Here is a 350-nt window from a genome sequence, read left to right as displayed (position 1 = left end):
AAACAAAAAATGAAATGGAGAAATGTATCTATGTTAGAAATGCAAAAGCGTTAAGTGTCAAGCGAATGAAACGAGATTTTTTTCCATTGCTGTCAATTTTTCTCTTACGTCTTCATGAGAGTCCGTATCGCAACAAGTGAGGCTGCGCATTTCCACCAGCTATGGATCATCATGTATGGAGAACATGAATTGAGCGCGTTGGCAACGATTCCGCTTCGTAATCGTAACGTGCCGCGTTCGCGTCTAGAGACGAAAACTTTTTTTTTCTTCATTTATTTTTTGTCTAATTTTTGTTGACCCCGTGTTGCTTGGCTCGCATGGGAGGGCGAAGTTAAAAAATAATGCAGTCC

This window comes from Cephus cinctus, unplaced genomic scaffold (assembly GCF_000341935.2).
Source record: "Cephus cinctus unplaced genomic scaffold, Ccin1 Ccin1_scaffold0095, whole genome shotgun sequence".
NCBI classification, from domain to species: domain Eukaryota; kingdom Metazoa; phylum Arthropoda; class Insecta; order Hymenoptera; family Cephidae; genus Cephus; species Cephus cinctus.
This window is presented reverse-complemented; position numbering follows the sequence as displayed.